The sequence below is a fragment of the Carettochelys insculpta genome, chromosome 25 (assembly GCF_033958435.1).
Source record: "Carettochelys insculpta isolate YL-2023 chromosome 25, ASM3395843v1, whole genome shotgun sequence".
NCBI lineage: Eukaryota > Metazoa > Chordata > Testudines > Carettochelyidae > Carettochelys > Carettochelys insculpta.
This window is the reverse complement of record NC_134161.1, coordinates 9,004,430-9,018,984: the sequence shown is the minus strand read 5'-3', so window position 1 is coordinate 9,018,984 and position 14,555 is coordinate 9,004,430. Positions and strand designations below refer to the sequence as shown.

Genomic DNA, 14,555 nt, shown 5'->3' with positions numbered 1-14,555 from the left:
CTCCATTGTGACTTTCAGATGGCATATGCAATGTATGGTCACCACAAGGGACTCAGTAAGTGTATTGGTAACGTTACTGGGACATCAGAGATCTTTGTTGGCAGAATGAGTAGTGGCAGCTCTAGCACTTCATGTGCTGATTCTGTCACCGGGATGCTTTAAAGAAAAATGAACTTGCTTGCACTATTAATTGTCAGTAATGAGGTTAAGGGCTTAACAGTAAGTTCACACAGTTTTCTTGGAGGTGAGATGTAGAGCTAGGAAGAAAGCTGGGAAGATGGGCCAGGAATAGAATCCAAAGCATTTGTCTGCTTTGGTGCCCTCAAGTAACTTGTGAAGGCAAGCTTTAGTTGTGTGAAATGGAAATGTAGCAATGGGAAACCTCCTTTGGTCTCCATGTTTAGTTTTGGTTAGCAGAGTACAGGAACATATCAAAACCATGTTAACACTTCTGGTTAACATGTTAGTACTGGTTGAATCTCTCTAGTTCAGTACTCTCTGATCCAGCAACATCCATGGTCCGCATAAATTTAGTTAGCTGGATGACCACTTATCATGAGTGTGGCCAACTTTCCCACCATCTCATACATTTTTTTTTTTAAAAACAGCCACCAGTCCTGGCTTTGTGTTCTGTGCTGTTTATTAGCTCTAATTTACCCCTAAATGTCTAAATGTCTAAGAGCCCAGCAAATAGTGGAATTGTTGGAAATGCTACTAGACAATATTGACCTCCCGTGGTCTGGCAAATTCTCTGCTCTGGCACCAGTCAGGTCCCAGTGGTACAGACTAGAGAGATTCGACTTGTGTTTCTTGCATTTATACAGGCCTCAAATACAGCAAGATTTGCCTTTGTCATGGATCTTTTTCTTAGTATCGTGAGGAAAAGTAGGAAGTACAGAGATACATTAACTGTATTTCTCAAGTTTAGTTGCTGTTCCAGGCAAGAGGTTCTGTTGAGTTCCTAGCTGATCCAAACTAGTGCAAACCAACACAATGGTGGTTAAAAGGGACCCCTAACCCTCAGATGCAAGGTTCAGGAAGTTCTCGGTGTAGTCCTGTGTGAAATTGTGCAATTTTACTTTGGCTCTAAATGCAACAATTGCAGAATCCCCTCAGGAGTGTTGGATCCAGAGTTTTGGTTCACCCAATACAGAGTTCCTATCTGGATCCAGTCTCTTCCAGAATTTGGTGTTATTAACACGCAAAGTTCCGGTTCAGGCCCCTCTCCAGTTTAAAATGCAGGTTCCTGTTCATTTTTGGAGAATGCCACTGAAGTTCATGGAGTTAATCAGGGAGGAATTTGGCCCATAGACTTTATCAGAGTTGCAAATTCTTGTGATTTTATTCCTCCTGCAGTTTTAGGGACTATGCGGACACAGCAGCTGGGAGGGTGTTTCCAGCAGAGATGGACACAGATGTGCTTAGCTCTCCACGATCTAGCATGCTAAAAATAACAACATGTCCATAGCAGCATGACTTGTGGTTTGAGCGAGGCTGCCCGAGTACGTTCTCCAAGGCTTGAGCAGGAACCACTCTCACTGTTACCTGTAAGTTGAATGCATAGATGGCTGCCCAGGAAAGAGTCGGTTGCCACCCAGCTGATTTGCAGAGCACCCACAACCAAGCACAATGGACAGCATGTGTTTTTATTGGTGGTGCACATCAGCACATATGTTGGTGCAGATAAAATTTATTCTGCACATGGATGGCAAAAGTTAGAGGGAACACTGACCCCCCCCACCCCGACCCCCATTGCTTTGGCCGTGCTGCAATGTTTAAATACACTTGTTTGAACGCAGGACATCTGTCATCTTTTGCTTGTCCTGCTGCAATGTAGTTGTATTCTTGGAATGAGTCTCATGATATTTGGCATTTTTACTAAAGTCTCAGTTGCTGGAGTCATGAGAATATTAGCTTTCATTTTTTAGAAAAAGATAAAAGTTTGTGAGCCTTGTGGTCGTGGAGAAAAGCTGGAAAATGTGACTCAAAGTGTAACCTTAAGTTTCAAAATCCGGACAGTGAATAAAAACAAATAGTATTTTATTCATTCATTTATTTATTTAATAGGTCTTTAGAAAGCATAAGACAAAAGCCAATATTCTGATTCTGGGGGTGGGGGTAGGGGTCTGAGTTATGATCTTTTGAATACTTGGAGATGGCAATATTGTGATTAGTGAAGTGTCAGCAAAGTACTTCATCCCTTACAGGTCCTTGAATTAGACAGTCTCAGGCTCTGGTCTTATTTTCATTGAAAGTGATAGTGAACTTCCCTGGATTGAGCCCTGAATATTTAATTAAATCAGAGCATTGTCTCTGGATAATCCATTCCTGTAGCTAATTCAAATGACGTTTGTAGGGGAACCTACGGTTCTAACTCCGGGTGATAAATTTCAGCAGGCACTGTTCTCCTTATTTTAAAGGGAGCTGGGGAGGAATAGCTTTGAAAGAAAATTGCTGTATATTATCAGACCGTTTAGCTGTGGTTTAAATGTGGATCCACATTTCCTTTCTTAGGCGAGAGTGTAGCATTAGCCGAAGCATGAAGCAAACTCTACCCAGTATACAGAGGAAAAAAAAAATCTCCCTCACCCTGATGTGTCCTATTTGACAAACTGACCTGCAGGTCACAACCTGAGTTTATTGATCTGTGGGGCCTTGTCTGGGTATCAGGCCTGTTTTCTGGACTTTGGCTGCAGCTGCATTCCTGACTTCTGAAAGAGTAGGGGGTGTGGACTTCCACTAGGAGTAACCGCTGGGAAGGAAGTAATGTTCATTAAGTGTGTTTCATGCAGAAGCCGAGCAGGACTAAGCATGCTCAGTGCAAAAGCCTGTCTCCTTTGCCTGTCAAGCCCTATGTTTGAACTCGTTCCAGAATACCGGATTTACTTTTCACAAGGAAAGAATACCTGACTGGACTGCATTTTTTCCTCTCTTTCTTCTCTGTAGCAACCAGAAGACTGGAAACACTATTCTTTTATGATCAGTTCAATCTCAGTAATACCATGGTCTTGAATCAAATATAACTATTCCTTTGGCGAAAGAAGAGGAAACTTTGTTACCTGTGAAGACTTCTTCTTAGGTTAGTAAAGAAAGTGAATAGAAATTATATTTTCCAAGTACTTTTGGCAGTAGTTTAATTTTGTTTCCAACTCCACCCCACCTCCTTAAATACTTTAATATAAATTAAAATAAAATTGAAAAAGTTCATTTTATAAGCTAATCAGCAGCTTTATTGTTGTTCAATATTTCTGATGAACTTCCTTTACATGATAGTGGTGTGACAAAAGTTTATTTATGTATTATTTGTTGGGCAAACTCCACTTCTGAAAACTTGATACTGTTGACTTTGAAGTTTAAAACAAAATGAAACAAAACAAAACCCTGAGTTTAAGAGCTCAGTTTTGCTTTCAGGCTGTGTGTTTAGAGTTTTTAAAAGGCTATTCCTATTACCTCCCTCCCTGCAAGCTGAAAAGGGAACACATTTTTGAAGAATAAACTCTTTCTCATTAAGCAAATCTTCTGGCTAGCTCGTCGGGTCATTTTCATTTCCAATTTGCAGACGTTTTGCCTATTAATGTTTGACTCTAGTTCTCTCTGTGAATTGTTTTATTTGTTTTGTTGCCAGGAGGTGGGGGAAACAGCTTTTGCTTTTTAAAATGGATTTGGAATCGTGAATGCTTGCCTTTGGAAATAATTGAAGAACCTTGCACTTTTTTTGTTTAGGAGCTTACTGAAAAGTATCATCTACTGAGATTTTTAAACACTTAACTTTTGCAAAGGAGAAAGAACCATCTTTTTCCTGATATGTTGTACAGTCTAAAGGAGAGCCTTCTAAATATAGGCCAAGTGTTCAAAGAAAATGACTGTTAAATAAGAAGGAGACTCAAATAATAGATTTTTAAAATTTATCTTTAGTCCATGGCTGTTCTTGACAGAAGCTGTGTTTTCATTTAGTTGCAAGTACTGATAAGTTCGCATTTCAAATGTACTGCACAGAGAAGATTTTTCTTACAAAATTAAATTTGAAGTAGCTGGGGAAAGTATGTGCAGCACTGGCAATACAAATAGCATTTTGGAGGTGTCTGTTACTGAAAATAAATGAAGACTTTGAATATGCAGAAGTAAAATGACTTTGTTGTAAACTTTTTTTTCCTTGTTATCTAATAGTTTTAAGTGTGGAATTGTTTCTTCATGAAAAAAGAGCATATCGCAGCAGAAGGAATGGTTCTGATAGATTAGGAATGACATGTACTGTTTTCGGGACAGAAATGCATAAGTCTTACTTCAGAAACAATTGTTAAGTGAAAACTTTGCAAATTCACATGGAATAAGTCAGCAGTTTTATTTTCCAACAACAGGGGTAAGCATAGGCTGGAAAAGATGGGATTACTTGACCTGTTGCTTTTGGTTCTTTCAATTGATTTGCACTGATGTCACCTGCCATCCGCAGAACAGGAGAGAGGCAAGGAATGTCTGTGGCCAAATGAAAGAAGTATGAAAATGACCAGACCTGAAGCACTCAGAATCTTTTCTCATTTTGCTGTTCTTCACTTTGGCTCCCAGGAACACTTTGGCTGGAAGAAGAACAGGAAAATCTATCTAGGTCTGCCCCCTCCTGTGGCTGAGCAACCAACCTATAGAGGATCATGGAGTCAGTATGGTTTACTGGACTCAGATGACCTGGGGTCTATTGCTGTGTGGCTGAGGGCCGGTCATTTCTGTTTCTTTGTGCTTCATTTTCCACCCCTCTGTAAAATGGGGATAGTGACATTTAGATGCATTGTAAAGTTCTATGAGGCCATTTGATTAAAGGTATTTTACATTCACAGAGCAGAGAGCAGTTTACGATGCAAACCTTCATAACAAGATTTGGATTTCCAACACTGCTAACTTTGAGATTTGTCTCAGGTCATAGGGATCATTTGCAAAATTTTAATGCAGGCACAAACAGCCTCTGCTTCCCATCACTGCTTCTCCCCCAGTTGGAGAGAGTTCAGATCCAAATATTCATGCTGGACCCACCTCAAGTGCAAGACAGAAATCATTTTTGGATGATTGCAATCTGTCTCTGGTTCCAAGATTTAGCAACTAGCAGGATCCGAGAAGGTATCATGGAATATTGAGTCCATGCCTCCCCAACAAGGGAAACCCCAACACAGGATGACTCCCCAATCTGTTTAAGGGGATCATTCCCATTTCACCACAATTCCCCCAGGATGGACCAACTGTCTGTTAATCTGGTCATCCATCTGGCCTCACATCAACTTTATTTTTAGCCCCACACTTTTGTGTCTCCTGTTTTTCTCACTATAAACACCCAAGTGCTTTTATTCCACATGTGAACTTTAAAACCTCTTTTTTAAAAATGTGGCCATAATTTCTTTAGTATCCAAGTTTCTTGCAAGCTCTCACCCATATCTGGAGCTATTCATAGCCAACAGTGCATTCAGCGTGTGTTGCTCCTCTTCCTATTCTCTGCTGTCACACTCAAGCTGAGTGTCTTGGATTGCTGAACAGTTTCAATGGGGTTAGTGCTGCAGTGCAGTTCTTTGCTCTCGCTGGGTCTACACTACAGAGTTTTGTCGACAAAACTGATGGAGCGTCCACACTACAAAGGCGTTCTGTTGAGAAACTGTCAACAGAAGGCAGCAGTTTTCTCGGGAGAGTTAAGTAGCTGCCATACGAGATACAGTACCCGTTTACAGATTCTGACAACAACAAAAAATGGTGTAGATGCTCTGGGGGACCCTCTGTCACCAGAGAAGGCTTCTGGTTCACTGGCCAGTCCTGTCTGCAGAGCTTCCAGTTGGCTTTTCTGTCGACAGAGGTCTGGCTGCTCTCTGTTGACAGAGGGTGTCGACAGCGGGAGCCTCCAGAGGTTCTGTCATGAAATATGTCATGACAGCAACTTCTGTTGACAAAACTTTGTAGTGTAGACCCAGCCTTTGATTCCCATTGGCAATTCTGCTTGTTCCCCCTCCTTAACATTTGGGGCAGGTTTTTTGAAACTGCTAAACAGAAGAGTAAGACATGAATGGCTGATGGAGGAAGTAGAAAAGCAGAAAAATGGGATGTTCCCTGCTACCTCAAATCTGCAAGATACATTTGCTGGGTGAATGTTCAGCATCAGAGGGTGGAGCGGGATGATATGGAGATGCAGTGGCCTAAAGTTTCAGAAGTTACTAACGATTGTGGGCAGGCCTGGCCATGGGGCGGGGGCGGGCAGTTACCCCAGTGTCTCTTATTCCAGAAGGGCCTGGTGGTCCAGCTGCCACCACTGTCAATGTAGCAGCAGCAGGGGCTGGAGCTCTGGGCTCCTTTGAAATGCCACAGCACCAATACTCTGCCGCTCCATGCAGTTTGGAGGGAGGGGGGTGCCCAGCACTGTGGTCTGAGTAATGTTAATTGCTAACTGATGAAAGCAAACTGGCTCCTCCCCTTCTGGGGTTGCAAAGCCAACCCCCTCCCACCTTGCCCTGGGGTCAGCAGTGGCTGTCAGCCCTGCTCATAATGGGTGCCCGTCCTAAGATGCTTTGAAGAGACCTAATTTCAAGATCAGTGCTCAGCACTTTGTGACAGTCCAGACCCTTTCGAAGTGTCCGCACTTGGGCATCCCAAATTGCAGGTCACTTTTGAAAATCAAGCTCAACATACCTCTGTCTCTGGCCAGGTCCCTTTGTACCACTACTGCTAATGGAACAGAAAAATGTTGTCTTACTTTCAGACTATTCAAAACGTACGTGGATATAGTGCAGGGGCTCAGAACTTTCAAGTGTCATGGGGGGAGACTGCATAGCTTTGCTTATTCTGTTTATACAGCGTTGTCTTGACTCCGCAAAACTTTTATCTCTCAGATTTGCCTCCCCTCTTAAAATGTCTAGGGTAGGAATACAATGCAAGATCTCTTACAGCAGCAAAAGTAGCATGGCTGTGCACAAGCCTTGCTGCAGAATCGGGCTTCAGATATCCGTCCGCCTTCAGAGGGCCCTCCTGAGCTGGGCAGCAGGAAGCATCTTTGTGTTCAGTTGTATTTCCATCCTTTTGTCCTGATTTTGTTTGAGACCAATGGTCCTCATCCTTCTTTTTAAACCCATAAGTTTGCTTCCTTCTTCCATCACCGTCCCTCCACCTATCAATGGAATCTAACAGCAGCAATGACTGGGAGGTGGGGAAAACTTTGGAAATCAGAAGCAGGATCAACAGGAGCATCCTTAGAAGGTGGGCTTCTCTGCCACCCATTTACTCCAAATCCTGGCATTTCCCTTGAAGGCTGCATCTCAAACTGGAACATAAACGGCAAAGAACACCACAGCTTTGCTAACTTGATTGGCTTCCCCCTCTAACATATTTAACAAATTAAACATATTTGTTTGGTAGACCATCTTAAGGGAAAGAGGAAAGAATTTTTATTCCATGCTGCTCAGTCATTGAAATGAAACCCCTGTCTCAGTAGCATCAGCCTTCCCCTGCACCCCATTGACTAGCTGTAGCTCTAAGTGCTGCTACTGATCAAAATTAAGTTCAGCAATATGTTTCTCTTGAACTAGCGAGAGCAAGACACATTAAGGAGTGTTGTCTGAGAGAGCAGTGCAAAACCTGTCCACATTAGGAGACACAAGGGGACATCCTTGTGTAAGCTGATGACGTTTGCTTTGCAATGCTAGGGAGAGGATGCAAGTACAGTCACATCACTGCTGTCTGGGGTAAGGACATAGGATGGGGCAGTGAGCACAACCAAAATACAAACTTTCAGTTCTTTATTTGTGTTGTCTTAAGAAAAAAATATGTTTATTCTTCTAGGTCACAGTGAAGATAAAGGAAATTACATTTAGAATGTTGTCCACAGACTTCATCAACGTAAGTACATAATTCAGAGTTGTGTTGTTTTCAATGAGGGAGAAGTTTTGGTTCCGCTTATCAAAGAACAATCTACCTAAGTTAATGGAAGTTAGGTCCGTGACCAACTTTAGAAACTTTTGAAAATCTCACTGGGTTCCTATCTGCCTCTTAAAGGTGCCTAAATATATTTGTAAATCTGGCCTTAAGTCTCGCTAGCTTTCCATAAGTGCTTAAGTAATTTTTGAGACTAACTCTTAAGGTTTCCTAAGCCACATAGGTGGTTTTCTTGATGTTGCCCATCTACTCTTAAATAATGACTGAAAACTAAATGAACTCAGCGCACAGTTTGGCTGCTGTTAATGGCTTCTGCATTGCACGAGGATTTTGACCGAAGAGTCAATGACACAGCAGCTTAAACTTGGAGTATATTTCAGCGACTGAATTCAGGTTCAAATCTGTATAATAGCTGGAACCTGCAGAGTTCATGAGTGTTTGGATCCAAGATTAGAGTTTGGATCATTGTAGATGGGAAAATAGTTGTGAATTTTTTTTCTGCTTCCTGTTTGGGACTTTGACCCTGGCAAAGTTCAGGGATGTAGGGCTTTGGTTTAGCCATTATGGACATAAGAAACTACTGAAAAATTTGAAACTAAATTCAGTGTTTATGTTAACTCTCTGCCTACAAAAGTTTGAAGGTGTCTGAATTTGGAACTTGGATCAGAACTATATCTTTAGCAGAGAATGAGTGGTGAAATATTCTGCACTAACAAGAAAAGACACTAAAAGAACAGGTGAATTTTATGAACTGCTTCTCTAGTGTTCTCAGAGTTCACAAAGGTGGTTGATTAAGACCTTGTCTACACCACGTGGCACCATCAGTCTACTTCAGTTATGCAAATAGGATAGCTGAAGTCGACATACTCACCATGGCATCTTGCATGTAGTAAGATTGGCATCGGCTGCTCTCCCATTGACTCTGGCTACTCTTCTTATTTTGGTGGAATACCAGCATTGACAGGGGAGCACTCGGAGACCGATTTATCATGTCTAAGCAGATGCAATAAATTGACATCTGGTGGATCGATCACTGCTGCATCGAACCCCCAGTGCAGTGTAGACATACCCTGAATAAGTATTGTGTTCACCAGGCAGCAGAGCTTAGGGTTCTCAAGTGCCTTTGTTTGCTCTGTGTAGAGCCATCAATGCATCATTCCTTCTGCTTCAGCTGTTTGCGGCTCCCATCTTCTCTATTGATTTTGCTCAGAACTTAGTGCCCTGGAAAGTGTGACCTGTACCTCTGGCTAATTTATTTCTGTCATGCTTGTAGGATTTGGGGAGGGTGATGGTGGGGAATGAGACAATGAATTCAAGATGTGGAATACAAATCTGACCTCTGAAGCCCGCACGGACTTTCCAGTATCTCAGAGTGCCCCCTGCCATCCCCAAATCCCTTAGTTTGTATTCTGTAGGGCATGGGATAAAAAGGGAAATCAAATCACATAATGAATAAGGCAGATTTCTTGGGGATGTATGTTTGAGCTAATATTTATTCAAAGTTTGGTAGATTTCAAAGCCTTTTTTTTTACACTGTTTGGTTTATGGGCTTGAACCCAAAGCCTAGCTCTGAACTCCCTAAAACTTGCTCTAATGTGAGCATCACTGCTTGAGCTCATCTGTGTTTATTTCATGGAGTGTGGAAGAGTTTGACTTTATTTGGTGCTGAAAATTTACTTTGCCCTAGAGTGGTGGTGGTGGTTATAAGATATGCAGTTGCACTTACTTTAATATTGTAATTAGTATTGCTCATTCAATGGGCACAGATATTAGTCTTCTCTGTCCTAACTTTTTTTTGTTCATAATCAGTTAAGTGACATTTGCATTAGATATGTGAATACAAGCCATTCCTTCAAGTCTATAAATATTTATGAGCAGATTCTCTCCCCCTTGCTTACATTTACTATTAGCTTTCTCTCTGAGCAGTCTCTTGGATATCAGTGGCCCTTGCTCTCAGATGTAGTTCTTAAAACTGTGACTCAGTCTCAGCAAGTCCAAAGAGGAGTGAAGCATTTGTCTCTGATTGCAATTACGTGACCTTCATGGCGGTGTCATGATGTTAGCAGGCAGCTGGATGGAACTCAGCAATTTAGATGAGGTTTTGCTTGGAGATTCTAAGTTGATTAGAACCCAGAATGCGAATAGAGGCATCATGGGTTTAAAAGTCAAAATCAAAGTGGGAGCCCCATGTGAAGTAAAAGTGCTGCCCATCCTGCAGCTCTAGGGGCCTGTCCTGAGAACATTTGTGAGCAGCGTTCCTACTGTGATGTCACCCAAGGACTTAAGTTTTCAGTTAGATGCAAAGTGATTGAGAGTTCAGGTTTTGTTGGGCCCATCACAATACTAAACCTTGTGCTGGGCCATGATTTCTGAAAGCTCAGTGAACCTTTCAGCCAACATGGATGGGGGAATAGTTTTGCTATACAGGTTGAACTTCCCTAGTCTGGCACCCTTGAGACCTGACCAGTGCCAGATGAGAGACTTTGTCAGACCGTGGAAGTCAATGTTGTCTGCCACATTACCAAAACTTCCACTGCTTACTGGGCTCTCAGAAGACATTTAGGCTATGTCTAGATTACAGTGATTTATTGACAGAAGCTTTTGTTGGAAGATATCACCCAGCACCTGCCCCCAAGGACAGCGCCTTGTCCATTCCCCAAGGCATCACAGCTGCCCGCATGGGGCATGACAACCAGGGCGAGGATGGGGGAATGACCCTTCTCCCGCTCTCTCTCCTCATCTCCATCCCTTACAGCTATGGCATCTGAGGGCTGGTGAATCCCCAGCACACCCTGGGACTGGCTAGCCCCGTCCAGGCCAGGAAGCCACAGAGCCCAGGACCGAGAGCCAAGTGCACCAGGCCAGCCCCACCACCAGGCCCCAGTGGGTCTGCAGCCAGAGGGCCCAACACTGTGGCTGGGAGGATGAGGCTGCTGCATACACAGCTGCCCTCTGCCACCAGAACACCCTGGCAGAGTGGCAGCTGGTGCGCGACAAGGCCAACATGGCCTGGTGGTGGAACACATGGGTGGAAGTAGTGGGCAGGCTCTGAACCACATGTGGGGCCCTTGCAGAGATGCCAGCCCAGCCTCCTGCCACTCCAGCCACTCCTGCACCCCCGTTGCCCCTGCACCCACCCACCCCAAAGCTCCAGAGGCTCTTGCCCATCCCAAAGCCCTTGAAGCCCTCTCCACCCACCTTCTCACAGACCTCTCGCCCACCATAGTTAAATGCACAGTTTTTAATTTTCTACAGGTTAGATGTTCTGTAAAGTTAGTTGTTTGCAACACCACTGAATCTCCTGTTATTGGGGTGGGGAATGATGAGGGGTGGATGGGCAGGAGGGGCCTGCAAAGGGTGCCTGGGTGAGGGTCATTCCAGCCTAGGGGCGAAAGCCTCCCAGAGGGCTTCCCAAATGCAGAGTCCATCATGGTGAACCTGGTGACCAGGGGCCGCAGTGGGCTGCCCAAATTTGGGGCCAGCCTTGGCCATCCAGTCCTGGGGAAAGATCTCCTCCCTGGCCTCAATGAGATTGTGGAGGGCACAGCAGGCCCCCGTCTTCTTGGGAATGTTTTCCACCCCGATGTCGAGGTTTGTGAGGAGGCACCTATATCTTACCTTCCAGAGGCCAAAGGCTCACTCAATGGGGTAGGGTGCCCATGTGAGCCAGCCAGTGAAGGCCTCCTGGGATGCGGGGGAAGTGGCCCATGTATGGCCGCATAAGCCAGGGCTGCAGCGGGTATGCTGGGTCGCCCACTGTGTAGAGGGGCATGGTGACATCCTCAAAGGCGCACTCCCGCTGGGGGAGGTAAGTTCTGGCCTCCATCCCGTGATACAGGGCAAAGTTCCAGAAGACTGGCCAGCCCAAATAAATACCCATGAACTGGCCCCAGTGGTCCACCAATGCCTGGAACATGATGGAGTTGTATTCCTTGCAGTTGACGTCGCATCCGACACTGTGGTCTGGGGCCCGGATGGCAATATGTGTGCCATCGATCACTCCAGAGCACTGCAGGAAGCCAACGGTGGTGAACCCCACAATGGCTGTGGGCAAGTTCTGAATGCCCATGTGCTTCCAGAGCTGCACCTGGTTGAAGGCTCTCAAGACCTGGAAGGGAGGGCAGGCAGTTCGTGGGTCTGTACAAGGGTGCTCCTGTGCCCCCTAACAGCCAGCTCCCTCCCCCTCCATGCTGGGCCAGCGAGCGGAGCATGCCTCACCTCGAGGATGACAGCCCCAGTGGTGGACTTGCTCACCCCGAACTGCTGCCTGACGGAATGGTAGCTGTCCGAGGTGACTAACTCTCCACCGAGAGGGCTGGCCACATCCAGGAGTCCTGGCATCAGAGGACTGGGGGAGATCCAGCTGCAGAGCTCCATGAAAGTGTCCTCCTTCATTCTGAAGATCTGCAGCCAGGGGCCATGGTGGATTGGGACCTCAGGGGCCAGATCTCCAGCACTGCCGGAGATGGAGGACAGCTGTCAACAGGACAGACAGCAGGCAAGCCATGGCGATCCTGTGGGTCAGCAGGTGCCGTGGGTCTATGGCTCTCAGAGATGAGGGTCAGAACTGAGCACAGGTTCAGCTCTGCTGTGATCAGCTCAGCAGGCCTCAGCAGCATGTGCGGGGAGGGGCTGTATGGGAGGAGCCCTTTAAGGCAGCATGTTGCCGTCGCTCCAGAAAGGGCTTTCTGGCCATGCAAGCCCATCTGTGGTGTTTCCTGGCCTGTTCTTGTGAAAGAGCACCCATGGCTGTGTGCGCATACTCTTGCAAAAGAATGGATGGCTCTTTCGGGCCACTTTTTATGTGTAGACTTGATCTTCCGGAAGAGATCACCCAGAAGGTCATCTTTCGGAAGATCACGGAAGTATAGACAATGACTCTGTGGGCAGCTGCGCTATTTCAGAATAAGGTATTCCAGAATACATCTTCTGGAATAGTTTATTTGAGAATAATGCTGCTGTGTAGATGTAGCCTAACTGTCTGGGACCATGCATCCCAGCAGACAGAATCCCAGTATCTCAGCATTTAAGAATTCATATTCTTCCCATCCTCCCGTCTCCCTGCGGTCACTGTATAGGCCCTAAAGTTAAACTTGGACTTCTCAGAGTACTGCTGTCGTCTAGGAACAGAGATAGAAAGGGTGGGAGAGAGCATGACCCGGGAAAGAAAAGGTCTTTTGGTTCATAAATGGCTCCCTGGATCACTGTAACGCCCATGAGAAAAATAAATGCTCAAACTTTTAAAACAAAACCAAAAAACCCTAAAACCCACGCATATAACTTTGTACAGCATCCTGGGATGGATTCTTCTCTCCGTCGCACCAGTTCTGTATTGGTTGAATTCCTTTGACTGGATTACCCCTTGTTTAAGCTGGTATCACTGGGAGCAAATTCAAATCCCCGTTTTTCATTTAACACCACCGGAGAAGACCTTCCCGAGGATTTTCTCTCCATCAAGCTTCTACTGAAATTTGTAAAAATATAAAACATTTCTGGGGTGAGGGGAAGAGGAGGAGGAACATGAAGCAAGTTTTATTTTAAAAATAATTCTCAATTTTATTCCCCTTTCTCAAATCTGAAATTTTATTCCAAAACTGAGAATTCAGAACATTTTGACCAGTTTTAATTTTTATGATTTTTTCAGAACTCAAGAGTGTGCTATGTCCTTTACAGAAGAAAAATAAGGTTGCCCCGTGTCAAAGATTGCATAGTCTTAACTGACATATGATGCAGCTCAAAAGGGTCAAAAACAAGCTTCAGAGAAGCAAAGAGAGAGAAAAGACAGCATGATAATAATGAGATCATGTATTTATACAGAAAAAAATGTGCAAATGGCTTCAGTGAGGGCTTAATCCTGTGTTAACTGAAGTCAAGGGACAGGATCCCAGTGACTTCAGTAAGAATTTGCACAGGCCATAAATTATGACTTTTCTCTTTAAATAGTAGGATTTGAAAGATTTGGTCTTGACCATCCAGATAGGGCAGTAAAGGCCCTATGTAAGTGAGATAACTATTAATATGTTTAATGGGGTTGCAGCCAATGTTCCCTCTAATCTTTTCTAGCCATATGCAGATTTTTTCCATCCATGTGTAGAATAAATTTTTTTGTGCACCGAGACACATGTGAATTTCTACCACTAGGAGCAACAAAAAACCTCGCTATGGATGCTCTGCCAAACTGCTGGACGGCATTTGAATCTGTCCTGAGTGGCCGCACAAGTGCCCAGCTCAGAGGGTACACTGGTTACAGTTAAGCAGACACCACCAAATGGTAAGTCGGACCCCATGGTGCCGAACACAGAAAGCCCACAAAACAAAAAGATGATGCCTTCCTGAGGAGCGTATACAACTGGTGTTCCTTGTAACCTGAGCACTTGGGCGGCAGTCCAGGAGAGAGTTAGGCGCTGCCCAGCTGATTAGCAGCGTGCCCCCAGCTGGCAGTGTGTGTTTCCCTCGGTGGTGCACATCTGCATATGCCTCAATGCACATAAAATTTATTCTGCCCATAGATGGAAAAAATGGTGGGAACATTATGTACAACTTCCTTTCATTATTACCTCAATCTAAGCCATGTAATAATACTGTCTAGTCTTGCGCTTATACAGCCCTTTTCATTAATAGTTCTCAAATTACTTTATAAAGGGTCATCAGTAGATGGGAAA

General features: G+C 44.5%; 1 long non-coding RNA gene across 1 annotated transcript; it reads left to right on the top strand.

Annotated features, from left to right (window-relative positions):
• The first annotated feature begins 2,861 nt into the window (after positions 1-2,861).
• Positions 2,862-14,160, top strand: LOC142001458 (uncharacterized). Its single transcript, XR_012642499.1, has 3 exons — positions 2,862-3,079; positions 7,801-7,857; positions 14,035-14,160. It is a non-coding gene; the product is annotated as an uncharacterized LOC142001458 (long non-coding RNA).
• The last annotated feature ends 395 nt before the right edge of the window (positions 14,161-14,555 follow it).